The sequence below is a fragment of the Pleurodeles waltl genome, chromosome 11 (genome assembly GCF_031143425.1).
Source record: "Pleurodeles waltl isolate 20211129_DDA chromosome 11, aPleWal1.hap1.20221129, whole genome shotgun sequence".
NCBI classification, from domain to species: Eukaryota; Metazoa; Chordata; class Amphibia; order Caudata; family Salamandridae; genus Pleurodeles; species Pleurodeles waltl.
In genome coordinates this window covers 72,029,436-72,042,584 of record NC_090450.1, presented here as the reverse complement: position 1 = coordinate 72,042,584, position 13,149 = coordinate 72,029,436, and the positions used below count along the sequence as shown (strand labels likewise).

The window sequence follows — 13,149 nt, the reverse complement described above, 5'->3', positions numbered from 1 at the left end:
CCCCCCCCAGCGCCTTGAGACCCTCACAGGTGAGTAGCGCGCTTTATAAATCTCTTTGATACAGATCTACCTATATATATATATATATATATATATAAAAATATATATCTACATAGATATATCTATAGATATATCCATGTACCTAGATATATCTATCTACATAGATATATATATATAGATATATACATATATTTTTTTTTAGTTGTTGTATGGTTTCCTTGGGGGCCAAAATGGCCCCCAGGGAAACCCTACAACATCTAAAAAAAAAAAATTGCCCCCACAGGGGGTCACCCTGCCCACGGGCGACCCCCTGTCATTTCATTTTTTATTTTTTTTTAATTTTTTTTTTAAATAAAAAAAAATCCCCTGGGGGGGGGGGGGGGGGGGGGGGGGCGATCGCGCCCCCCCCCCCTCCCCAGGGGGCACCTACCTTTTTATTTTTATAGGAAAATTATGCCGGGGCGGGGGGTGGGCCGTTTTCCGGGGGGGGGCTGCCCCCAAAAGTGAAATCCCTGGTGTCTAGTGGGGTTTCCTGGCCCCCGATCGCAGCTGTGCTGCGATCGGGGGCCAGGAAACCGTTTCAGAAGGCCTCATAAGAAAGGGGAGACTCTCCCCTTTCTTACGAGGCCTTCTGAAACTGTTTCTGGCCCCCGATCGCAGCAGCTGCGATCGGGGGCCAGAAACAGTTTCAGAAGGCCTCGTAAGAAAGGGGAGAGTCTCCCCTTTCTTACGAGGCCTTTTCAAAATGTTTCCTGACCCCCCCGATCGCAGCTGTGCTGCGATCGGGGGAGCCAGGAAACCTGAAAGTGTTTCCTGGCCCCCGATCGCAGCACAGCTGCGATCGGGGGCCAGGAAACACTTTCAGGAAGGCCTCGTAAGAAAGGGGAGACTCTCCCCTTTCTTACGAGGTCTTCCCGAACGTGAAAAAGGCCGTTTTCCCCATGAAAGCAGGAAGCGGCCGCAAGGCTGCTTCCTGCTTTCATGGGGAAAACACCTTTGCAACGCCAGCGCAAGGGGCGGGTGGGGGGCGGGGGGAGACACGGTAGCTTCCGTGTCTCCCGGGGGGGGGAAAAAAAATAAAAAATAAATCCTCGGGTGCGACGCACCCGAGGATTTATTAATGCCCTTCCTGGTGTCGGCCACTGGTCGTGACCCGCAGCAGGGAGGGTGTGTGGGCGTCGGCCAGTGGCCGACGCCCGCATTTAAGAGGTTAAAGTGATTTAGGCAATTGCTAGTGCTTAACAGGAACTTGAGTGTGCGACCTTGGGCTCACCACCGCGATTTCAGCACCTCAAGGGGGTGCTCAGGAGGCAGGAAGCTGACTGCTTGAATGCGCTAGGACGACTGGTCATCTTTCTAGCTTGCCGCACATGCATGTTTATCGCGCCGAGGAAAAAACCCTGGTAGTATCAGGTTAGGCAAGCCACGCTGCCTCGCAAGAAGACCACCTGCACCTCTGTAGTAATAACCACTATCGGAGTGCCTTGCTAAACACTTCCCCCACACCTGTGTTGGGCAAGAATAAAAACAATCTACAGGCTTCGCCAGAGGGGCGACTGTCTCATGATACCTTTGCCTATTTGCGGCCTTAAAATACATGTATATTCGGGATAAACCCCCCCTACACCCCAAGGGATGTGGAATTCCTATCGCCTGACACCCGGGACATATTGTTTGGGGTCAAGGGCAACAAGTTCTCATGTTTATTTTGTCCTTGGGACAAGTAGGCCCAACCCCCTGCAGCACAAACCTTTGGCTGCCATTTTACACAGAAGGAAACTGTCTGCAGTTGAGGTAATGTGTGCCCATATATTGGAACTTGTATTTATGGTTCATTAATGAAAAACCTTCATTATTAGGGTGAGCTCTGTAAGTAAATGTTTTAAGGTCACAGTGCACTACTGACAGTGGTTCCAGAAAAAAAAAAAAATAAGTGTACACACACGTTTGACAAGTTTAACAACATGACGCTAAGTAGAATGCTCCCAGAATGCTCTCTGATTAGATGCAAATATTTGCAGAAGCTTGTAAGCAAGAGTCATGGTTCTTTGCTTTCAAAATAAAATGTTCAGAAAAAAATGCAAGTAGGGAAAAAAAAATGTTTTGCTACGATGACATTTTAGGTGCTAATACTGAAGCGTCATTTAATAAAACGTGTTGATGCATGCTAGTATTTCCCAAAAATATTCCTAATGGAAAATCAGTGTAACCATTTTCGACAAGAATATAGGAAACATGAAAATAAACAAGCACTGGCAAAGCCAACTGATCCGACATATTTGCGAGTCTTTTGGTTTCGTCTATGCAAGTCTTGTTTTGACATGGCTTTTGTAACATTTTATTGTTGTGGGAGCTGTCACCATTGTAACAAAGACTGGCAAAAATAAAAAAAACTTTGGTTCTCAAATGCACACATTGCGACTAGTGGCGTAAGAAAGGCCTTGTAGCCCCCCTACAGGGCCCCCCCACAGCAAAGCACCTACCCTAAGTGAGTCTGGAGGGTAACCCCCCCGTACTCTGCAGGGGGCCCCTTCATATTCTTTGCAGAGGGATCCCCTCCAGTTTTGTTATGCCACTGATTGCCCCTGTAGTTCCTGGCACTCAACAAAAATGCTTTGTGTACCAATATGCTCTTTGTGGAAGAGCAGAATGCGATTATTCACAATAAAGCCAGCAGATAGAGAAATAGAAGTTTAATAAACACAAAATGTCTTTGTTAATGCCAGAACTAATTAGGGACACATTTCTTTTTTTTTAAAGTCACAAAAGTGCACCCATGGTATAGGTCTTTGAATTAGTGGCGTTCATGAATGCACAAGAACTTACAGAAGTAGACCATGAAATCATACTCCAAGAAAATATTTGTTAACTGTATTTTAGCACGAGCAAATATGCATGTGTAGATTTGCTCATATGAAAATATATTGAGCATTTACAAGTTCACTTTCCCTCCAACCACTTTATTCCCAACCCTGGAAGAACCTCTACTTCTGCCATTGTCAGGAGTAAACTTCCAACTTTCTCATTATGGGGAAAGATTAGGGAAGAGCTGGTGAAGATCCTTAAAACGTGCAAGTTAGTAGGTTTGCAGACTCAAAGGCATTCCAGCCCTGGAACTAATGCTGCTTCCTCCTTCACCCATATGTAGATATGCAGAAAGGAGGAAACATAAGGAAATTCTTATAGGAGGCATTGAAACTGCAAGTATTCAAGCCCTACTATAGTAGTAGCCCTGGCATAATCAGAGAGGCTATTATCAGAGTGCTTACATAATGGATTGCTGCCATAATCTGTTGCTGCACTACATGGCACCAAAGGGACAAGTACATATTTTTACAGGACAAGCAGATTTAAGAAGCAACCTGTCTCATGGACAAGTAGCTATTTTATTAAATTCCACACCCCTCCCCCTCCCATATCAGCTACTTGTGCTAAGTGCTACAACAAACTACGTCTGAATATCGATTGCATGAGGGATGAGGGACAGCTAATGCCATAGAAGAAGGGAATCCCTTCCCGATAGATGTTCATGTGGAGGTTAATGTCACCTCGGTCACGCAGTCTGTCCAGAGAGGTCCTGTGTCTGCCCTTCGGACAACTACAAATCTTCAACAGGGGTATCATTTCAATCCTTCCCCATTCCCTGACGCCTGACGGTAACAGCTCACAACCAGACATCATATCCCACGACCAAACATAACACAGTCCCCTACATCTACCATTTCTTTTGCCTGATCCCTATTATCATTACCGCTTATAGTGACGCCATACCTTCCCCTTCGGGACGCCACAGACCCTATGGAAGATAACTGGTCACGCATGACAGCTACTACATTACAGGCCCTATTATCTACACTTTTTTTTATTAACAGCCTGTGCTTTTCCCTCTCTTCACACAACGACGATGACAGACCAGACTTCACTTCCTCTGCTTCAAGCACTGATCGCTTCCCAAGACCCACTCAATGCCTCACAGACCCTCAAAATAATCCTCTCTTGGCATCTGTTTCCCTCTTCTCAGCACACGGAATGGTCCCGGACTCAGACCCTGATATGATTATTCATTCCTCCTACGACCAGACGCACCAGTCTACTGCAGCAGACCAACTCCAGGTCCACCCTTCAGTATGTTTTGACAGGGAAGTTCATGACAAACTGAAGTCCACAGTAAGGTAAAGTTAGACCCTAATTCTGAGGATTTTTATATTTTCCATTTGATGTACGGCGCTGAAAGCTCATCATTAATAACCGCATGAATACTCTGAATTGGAGTTACATGTTCCCATGCATCAGACTACAGGTCTAAGTCTGCACTTTTATGTATCTTCCATTTGATGCAAGTCGCTATCAGATAAGTGTTCCATTTTTTGGCCCCTTCTTTTCCTTGTGTCCTCATGGTCAGCATTTGAACAAAACAAGACTATACCTAAAGATAACATATTCTTATGTTCTCTCAATGCATATGGTTTATTGAATTTCAGATGGACTCGGTCAGCCCAGTTCTTCTTCTTTCTACATGAGCTACACAGACTGGTTGATCTAGTTCAAATCATCTTCCCGACTCTCTACAGGATGTTTCACAAACTACTGTTTCTTCCTTCAGAGGTGAGTAGCCTAACCTGCATCAATCAGTCAACCACCAGGGACTATGTCAGATCCCTTTTGGTATATTTGTTCTATCGATCAATTAATTTCCAGGGCCTTCAACAGATTTGGTGTATATTTTTTCCCTGCAAGACTGTCAAGTTTTAAAGTGACATTTTTCTGCTTTTCTTCAGATACTTTCTACTGTGCGTAAGTGAGAGGCCACAATCGGATCGATCTCTCTGAGATCGGTGGGCCCCGCAAGCTTTCACGCTGAGTCACTCAGTGATGTTAGTCCCGGGTATAAGGATACTCTGGTCCCTCTATAAAACATTTTTAGCCGAGAGCGGCCATTACTTTGCCTGTACGTTGCTGGTCCAATAGGGCAACAAACATCCCTAACCTAATAGATCATGTAGATTATTTTAGCTTGGGGTTGTTCATTTCTTGCTTAGCGGTTTATCCCAAATGAGGCCTTCTTTTCATTGTTTTAGAATATCCCGAGGTAACTAGGTAAACGTATTCAAATATTCTAACACGTACTTGTTTTCTCTGGTGGGGAGACTTACTCTGAGGCCTCGGACCCAAGGGTCAATGTCCTCGACTGTTTTCTTCGATTTCGGACCCAGTCTTCTGGCATCGCGTTCTTATTCCGCTGTAGTGTCTCTAATGGTATGGCACTATACTCTCTAATTGTAAGCACAGAAATAATATTATTTTCTCCATTAAGTTATAATCACTCAGCCACTAATGTTTCTGAAAGTGCATACGATGGCCCACTTTCCCTAACCAGCTAGCCCTCTCTTTCGACGCCAGCAGACCACGTCAGCCTATCCTCGCAAGTCTGTATCACCATTTCTCTCTTCAGTTCATAATTAGACTCTATTCTTCAGAGGATGCCTCTACCTAAAAGTGGGAGCTAACCAGGAGAGCATAATAGTTTTAAGACAGTCACAGTTACTAGGCATAACAACACTCCAATGGTTTTCTTTACCTGGTGCTGATATTTGAAGATGTGCTAATATTACTAGTATCTAGGTTGAGGACCATCGATTTTGCGGACATTTACTTTTGTTACCGCCAGCAATCCTGCTTATATCTGTCACGAGGATCTTCGCAATCAATTTCAGAGGATTTAAAAAAGCTTAACCCTACCATTTGATTTTTTAGCTAGAGGAAACTGGAAACTTCATTTAACACAAGTGTCAATGAGGATACTTTGGCCCTTGGTAAACCTCACCAGATACCATGGTTGATTTATATCAAAATCTGTGTGTTATGAGATTTGGTCAGATGGAATCTATTTTACTAATCATTCTTCAGTTTTGAATTTTGACCTACGCTGGATTAAATTAGCATTTTCGTCATATCTCATTAGGAAACATGCACAGGTATTCAAACTGTCAGATCATGAATTCTCTTAAAAACTGCCCTGTTTATTGAACTGTATCTCAATTTAGTTTAAAACAGGTACCTTCTGGCTCATTTTAGGTTAGGGATGGGTCATTATATATTGGGTAATTTTTTTGAGGTTGGGTTACAATTGCCCATGTTATCTTATTACCAGCCAATTGACAATGCATTTTTCTTCTGTGCCTTTTTCCTCTCCCTCCTCATTGCCATTAATTGACTACCCTTCTTAAATTTCTGATTGTTACATAGAATAAACTAGCAGCTATCCACTTGTAATTTGTAACCAAATGAATTGGCATGTCTGACTTTGGTCAGTTTTCCTAAGGAATCTGGAAATATCAGACACAATGTATTTTATTAATTTGCAGCAGTAAGATTATTTGATTTATGTTAATTGCATATTTTCATTTATCGATACCAATTTGTTTCTTGTTTGGTCATTAGTATTTTGAGGTCAATCCTATTGTACCCTGTATTTTCTGTTTCAACCTTGTAATTTAATTTTTATTTTATTGTGTCTTTATCTATATGGCCATTGTATGGCTGAATAAAGATATTTGAGGATTTTGGCTGCCCCCCCCCCCACAAATACACCCCACAACACCACTGCTCACCCAGAACCACAGTGCCTACACACCCAACAACTTTTTCACGCTGCACCTCCACTAGCCTGGCAACTAATTAACCTTCCGACTAGTCAAGCGGGGAGGTAGATTTACATAATTAGCGATAGTTTTAAAATAAACAATAATGCCATCCAAATATATATTTTTTTTTTATATACTAAAGAGGTCAATGTGGCCTTGTTATAGAAGGTAACAGCAGGGAAAGGCTTGTCTATTTACAGTGCATAAGAATGTCATTAAAACATTTTTGTTTCTTTTGTCCATTCGTTTCTCACATCCTTGTTTGCTTGGTGCAGGGTATAAAAAGATGCAGCAAATAAAAGGATGTTTGTTCATGTTATCTATTTCCTTGGTTACAATGTGGCGAATTTGCATCACAATTTATGCCACATGCCCAACAACTTTTCAACTGTCACGCTCGTCTAATCAATTCTGGTCTTGCACCACGTACAGACGAAATCAATTGAGAGCAAAAGACTGTGCAATCCCAAGGCAGCTTTGGCTTATGGCACATACCTATAACCCGGTCAGCACATGTACTCCGGCAAACAACGCAATCCTCTCCCAGAGAAAAGAGGTTGAAATATAGGCTGATCGAAACATGATCAATGTAATGGTCAATGGCACAGATCCCAGAAAGTTATGCCACTCATTTAACTGAGGTGACAAAACTGGGACAAGAGTCTAGAAACCAGGCAATACCCTCCATTGTGGTGGATGTGATTGAACACGCTAGAATATCTGGCTGCACAGATAGTAAGCAAACTTCTCTGAAGTAGAGCAGCGCTGGCTTTAAAGTCCATTTTTCCTTTCAGTCCCTGATCCCTTATCTTCCTGGGTAGCCAGCAGCACTTCTTGGATGTTGTAGATTGCATTTGATAGGGCCCGTAGGAGGAAATGGCGGCCATAAACAGAAAATGATGCTCCCATTCCCTGGGGCAAGCTGCTCTGGTTCCATTCACAGTGGCAGGGCAGACAGGGCTGCAGAGAGTGATAATGCAGAACTGTAAAAGACAGACCCAAAACACCTGCCTCCCCGCCCCCCTCCACCTCCCCACCGTGCACTGCACGCAGATCTCCAGGTCTATTGTTTTTTCCAGTTGACCAGCAGCTGTGACTAACAATTCCCCTCCAGTAAACAGCTTTTTCTGCTCCCCTCCCTCTTCTCTTCAGACTAGGTCAGAGAAGCCCCTGCCCCTTCGTCTTCCCCTTCCTCAGCCGGGTTCTTAGGTGGCTGCGTACAATGCATAGTGTGAGACAGCAGTGGAGACAGATGGCTGTCATGCAATTCAGATTCCCTTCCTGCCACTATTTTAATCAAATAAAAATAAATAAGTTTGTGAATGATACTTGCAACATTAAAGCAAGCAGCGACGGGCACCAGTTACTATGTCCTCTCTCTCTCTCACCACTCGCGGTTCTTACCCCACCCTCTCCTGTTGCAGTAAGAGGTCACAGGTGAAGTGTGGGGAAAGAAAATCGGGTGTTCTCCCTGAAACAAGTCTGGATAAGTAACACGTGTTGGGCGCCCTTAGCCAAAGGTGGCGCCCTTGGGCAAATGTGACAAGAAAAGAACAATATTTACAAGCCTGTTCATGGGGAAAGCCTGAACTAGTGATCCGGATGCTGCATTCCTCAGTCTGTAGATGCCACTGGGAGATTAAGTGAACTGCAAACAGTACAGGAATCAAAGGAAAAAATGGTGCCACAAAACACCAAATAAGCATTCAAATCATAAGAATACAGTACTTAGCCCCTTCTCTGTGGGATGGGAAAGAGAAAAAAGGAGGAACAAAGAGGCAGGACTGACCACTAGCAAGCAAAGATGTTTAAAGGATACAGAAACAAAGAAACGAAAAGCAGGGGAATGGCTTCCATCCCATAAGAGAAATATATACTTAAGTACATACAAAAGGCCTTGAATGCACAACCTAAAAAAGACTTCCGTGCACAGCCATATCTGACCACAGTGTTTAAATCTCAAAACAAAATAAGAGGATCTGCAACCATCAGCCTAGTCCTTTCCTCGCTAGGCCTATCTCCCTATACCTTTTGTATTCTGACCTAAATAAGGCAAAACAAACATGTCTTCCTGACAACCGACAAACACATTTCTACTGCCAAAGTTCAGAGAAATTAGGACTGAAGCCAGTGTCCATAATCATTAGTTCATGATATTGTGATCTAAGTGATGTTGGAGAAAAAAAGTTTTTTTTTGCTAAGCTAGGAGCAGAAAGGCTTAGATTTCCAAATTGTTGATAAGGAAAGACCTTTGTCCTCACATGGCTTTTGTCCCATAATTGCAGTCTATCTCACATTCTAATGGTTGCTCCACTAGCAGAAAGAGCTCAGACAACACAACTGCTCTTCTCCAGCACCTCGTGGCAGGAGTCCAGCTTGACCAGGGACCATACAGGACTAGGAGTCAGACCGAGGCTTTCACAGCTTAGGTTAATGTAAGTCTTATTTGTGTACCACTTTGGCAAGGAGCAACACAGGAAGTAACAAAGGTTGTGGACCCCTGGAAACACCTTAAAACGGTGGATTTAACAGCAAACGTGAGCTCTGGTTGGTTCAACACCAGAATTCTCCCATTTGGAGGCAGTGCCTTGACCGCTAATGTGTCTAATGACTTTACAATGAATGGAATCAGAGAGGATTGTATCTGGTTCAGAGGTAGTATGAGCCTAAAAAGTAGCTACCCTACCAACTAAAAATAGATTAAGGATTCGAGCCATAAAGGTGAACGAGTAAGTAAGTCTTCTGAAAACAGATGGGAATAGATCCCTCATGGGTCACAATACAAACAGACATGCTGTTCACATATTCGTGTCCTAGGCAGTGAGTGCAATTGCACAATTTTTTATTAGCAACTTATTTGGAATGTTAACAACAAGGGCATTATAATGCATGTACATCCATATGGTAGTTAGTAAAAACTAAAACAGCCATAGAATGTTTTCCCTCCAATTTCGACTAAATGTATCCTTGGGTACGAACTTGTTGGAATTTTGACAGAGTTCAATTATTTTAGTTTAATGCCGTTTTCAAAGACATTTGTTGAGTCACTATTTAAGCAAGATGGGCACAATGTAATGCCTCCGTCATGTTATTTGCACTGTCAACAAAGCTAAAGGTATGCAGGAGCTGTATAAAGTTCTAAATCATTTTAAGTGTGCTTTTTAAAGCGTTTTTAAATTGCCACTGCAGCAACAGGAGAAGTCACGTAGCACATGCTTCTGTTGGTTTTGAGCGAGAAATGCAAAATACCAGAAAATGTCCTTGTAGATCCTTAAAGGTGCAGGTTTACAGAGACTCGAAAATTAACTAAAATGTGCAATTTATGATTTGTTAGTGTATACAGCCTCTCAACGTTCAAATTACACTATGCTCTGATGTCACCAAGTACTCTTTTTCAAAGTTTCCTTTTTTAGAGTGGAAACGTACATTTAATTCACAGTTTCCAAGATACGTAGCATGACCTTCTCTTTGATAGTTTTCCAAAGAGCTTGCTTGCTGACAGCAGTTTTGTAATCATTAGTTACACTGGACGTGTATTCTTCATCGAATGCGGAAAAACCTAGAAGCAAATGGATCCCAGTCTCCACGAGAAGCGCTGTTACTCAAGCCCTCGCCCCCAGCCACCTGGACTACGACAAAGTACTCCATACAGGAATCACTGCATACCTCTTGAAGATACTACAGACCATTCAGCACTCAGCAGCCAGCTCATCTTAACCCCCGCCCCCCAACAGCCCACCTAGACTGACCCACATCACCCCTCATCTGAAGAAACTACACTGGCTATCCGTCCACAAGAGATGCCAGATTGACTCACACCTACAAGGCCATGCACAACTTTGGACCAGCATATGTCAACCAGAACATGAGCTTCCACCAACCTTCCAGATCCCTGCAATCCATGTCCTCTCCCTTGTCCCCACCCTCCAAATCTGCAGAAGCAACAGTGGAGGACGCTTCTTCTCCTACCTCGCCGTGAAATCCTGGAACAGCCTCCCCCTTCGGACCTCACCCTCCCTACAGCAGCTCAGAAAGGAACTCAAGACCAGCCTTTTCAATTGACCCATCCTGTGCAACTTGGACCTCAGCCCTTTTATACCCTCACAGGTGGCAAGTGTGCTCTACAAATACTGACATTGATATTTAGTAAAAACAAGTGCCTTTTTTTTTTACTTATAACACAGCAATTTCATACCATCTCAATGCTTAAAAACTCCTAATGTGAACTTCAGGGATACATTCACAAAAGATCCGAGGCTATGGCTACACTTCTTAGGGTACCAGAAACAACAAGAATCTGTCACACTCTGCAGCCTTAAGCAACTAAGTTGGGGGGAGAATTGTCACATGGGCTCTTTCAATCTGGGATTTAGGGTAGAATGAGAAAGGTCAGGGGCCTCTAAAATGGATGTGGCCTAAGAGGCACCTTTCCAAGAGACATAGTCTAGTAACTAATGACGTAGCCTATTACATTTCAAACAGAATCCTGTGCTTGACAAATTTATAAACAGCAGTCTCAGTGGACAAAGCATTATAAAAATAAGCAGAATAGTTTATTTGAAAGATTATATAATAGCATTATACTGCGCCATAAGCAATAAAACACTTGATAAAACAAATGTAAACGTAAGTGGCACTAACTTCAGTATTCCGTTGGAATGAAATAGTACCTTGGGGTCCCGGGGAAACCAATGCAAAATAAATGTAACCACCATGTTGGTTTGTCCCCTAGCTCATTGGGGACCTATGGTGTTCTAGCTTTGAAGTGAGTGTGCAACAAACTGGCAAATAGTTTCCATTAACTAGTGAAGGACACTAAGAGAGAGTCAATGTAAATTTTAATGTCTGGTCTTAGTCAAGACCTTTTAGTAAAATTGTATATGAAACATTTAAAGGGCTTTCAGCCAGCCCTCTGCATCTGTTGGTCTGTTCCTATGTCAATAACCTTTTTCTTTTCTCCCAATACAGCTAACAGCATAGGGGAATGGGTTCGCTCACTTTGGTCATTGGCTAACTTCATTTTGATTGACAGTATTGTGCTCTTTCACAAACAAATTCTCTTCTGCAACAGAGACTACCAGGCAAAGGATGCATTTTGAGACCAATAAGTATTTTTGCGTTTTTCCCAGATGTTTTTTAAATACTGGCAGCTCTCAACAATATTTCATAAAAAAACATGTCAAAACAATACAAGTATTTACAAAGCCATAGGGCAGTCAGGCACACAAGACCAAATGGTTGAGCCAATGCTGGTTTTGCTTTGTCAGGATCCAGGTCTGGCTGGTTGTGGCCCACTTAGAGTACCGCCAACCCGCCAACATAAACATGATGAAATCGGAGTACAGTAAGCTCTGGATAAAAGACAGCACCTACTTTTAATAATGTGCAGCCAAACTACAAAATAGTGGTGTATCTGAGTGCAAGAGAGCACATAAAAGAATTTGAGCGCAGATGTACTTCAAGTGCATAGCACTTAAACTCATCATTTAGAGTTAAAAGGATCTATGTTAATCGCATGTTGACTGCTGACAGCACTTCAAACTGTGTAGAGCCAGAATTGTGCAGAAAATTCCCAGCTTAGAAAGTGTTTACCATCTGGGTGCTGGTGTTCAAAGATCGCCTGCTAGAGTTATTTTGAAATTTACACGAAGGGTTATTGTAAATCTCCGAAAAAGGTGCATGGTAGAAGATATCGGAAAACTTGTGTTACTCTGTATTTGCGGCGAGAGTGAATCATTGCGGTATAAACACTAAAGACCTCCAGAGTTACGGAGTCAGTCAGAATCCATGTTCAGAACTATTTCCTGGCCTGCTAGAACCAGCCAAAATGATTTAGGACATGGCAGGCATCCACATTGTTTTAGGATTAATACAGCACATCCGTAATCACATAACAAATGGACATCCATTCAAAATGCAGGATGAAGAAATTCCTTGCACTTCCAAAGCTCCTCCAAAACTGACTGCACTTTTCAAATATCGGGGCTAGTGGAGGCGCAATTTAAGGAAAAGTGCACAATACCAGTAGTTCATTTTATATAATAGTCAGTGTATATTAAATATTAAGGCGCTCAAAGTGTCACCCTGACCTTGTTAAATGACCTAGACATCACACAAAATTGTGCGATTAAGAACGGACACAAAACTACATTTAAAAGGTTCAGATACTTGCACGCACTCACTGGTCATGATAATTGCTTACCAATCTTGGCAATGCATTCTTTTGCACTGGAAAGTAGGTATTTTACAGCTTGCAAACATGTAGGCTCCAAGCCTATTCCCCTTTAGTTCAAGGAAAGGAAGGAGATTCTACTGAGCTAGCTGAGAAGATGACCACTCTTTGAGGAGTTCTGCCAGACCAGATGCCAATCCTGTTAAAATATTTTCAGCATGCTACCTGGATGCCTAGTTTTACCAATGATCCACTGCTATGTTTCAGACACTTGGTCAAGTCAAACATTAGGAAGAAAAACAGCAAATACTATGCTTGAACCGTCTCTGAAGT

The 13,149-nt window shown here is 42.7% G+C and overlaps 1 protein-coding gene across 4 annotated transcripts in view; it reads right to left on the bottom strand.

Annotated features, from left to right (window-relative positions):
• Window positions 1-13,149, bottom strand: part of FXR1 (FMR1 autosomal homolog 1) — a 274,198-nt gene that overhangs the window by 209,879 nt on the left and 51,170 nt on the right. The window lies entirely within an intron of this gene.